At 29.0% G+C, this 1097-nt stretch overlaps 1 pseudogene; it reads left to right on the plus strand.

Moving 5' to 3' along the window:
- LOC108750862 overlaps window positions 1-1097 on the plus strand; it is a 7947-nt pseudogene that overhangs the window by 980 nt on the left and 5870 nt on the right.

Raw genomic sequence — 1097 nt, forward strand, 5'->3', positions numbered from 1 at the left:
ATTTTAAGTGTAGAAATTTCAAGCAATGTGACTTATATGTTATATAAAACCAATGAATCATTTGATCTATGACGAGGCATTATTTTTCTAAACGAGTTTCAATACTATACAATATCTTATTTTCAATGAGTACAGTGTATTCCTACGTCATTATTTGCATTTTCTATTTATATTTTTAAATAAAAAGTTATAAGAATAATATTGACTTAATTGCTTCTCACAGATCGGAGTGCTTGATTATTGTGAATCTCCTTATGACTTTATTTTTTTAAACATGATTAAGACTTAAGAAACAACCATACAAATGAATACATTAAATACAATAGAGATTAAAATTAGATGTTTCAAATAATATAATATATATTCTTTATTAAATCATGTTATGTCGAGTTTCACGGCACCGGATTCGACAATGACTCCGGGATTGTAGGATAATTAAAACTCATCAATGTTAATTTTATAATAAAGAGTTTAATAAAATATTTCTCTACACAAAGTCAGATCTTGATTGGTTACACTTTCACCTTATCACTTAACGCATCACCATTGTACTATTTCTCAATATCGAATGGGCAGAATGATGCAACGCTAATGAAAATTTCTTAATGACCCGCGTCCGGGTCTCTCTCTTGATTTCGCGTTATCTCGTTTTTCTATCAATCTTACCGAATCATCGCTTTTGTGTCAGCGTTCTGATTATCGATGAAGGATGCAACCGTCATTTTATGAATCGCGTAATTAAGTCTTTGTGATACATCTTTTATTTCTTCTTTAAACAATTTGCAAAATTAATATTTATAATCTTTTTAAATTCTTGGTATCGAATAGCTTACATATTAACACTCTTCTTTTCATGTTTATGCAATGGCATTCGTGACAATCAATTTATTTCAGATATGATTATGAGCCGATAATTTTTCGGACTTTCAATACAATCAGTCTGAAATGCTAATAATCCTCTCTAAAATTATAAAAACTGTAGAGAACTTTTTTTTACTTAAAAATATATATAGAAAGTGCAGCTAATGATGTAGGAATGCACCGTACTTGTTGAAAAGAAAATATTGAGTAATAACCCGTTTTGAGAAATGACGCTT

This window comes from Trachymyrmex septentrionalis, unplaced genomic scaffold, assembly GCF_001594115.1.
Source record: "Trachymyrmex septentrionalis isolate Tsep2-gDNA-1 unplaced genomic scaffold, Tsep1.0 scaffold374, whole genome shotgun sequence".
Taxonomy (NCBI): Eukaryota; Metazoa; Arthropoda; class Insecta; order Hymenoptera; family Formicidae; genus Trachymyrmex; species Trachymyrmex septentrionalis.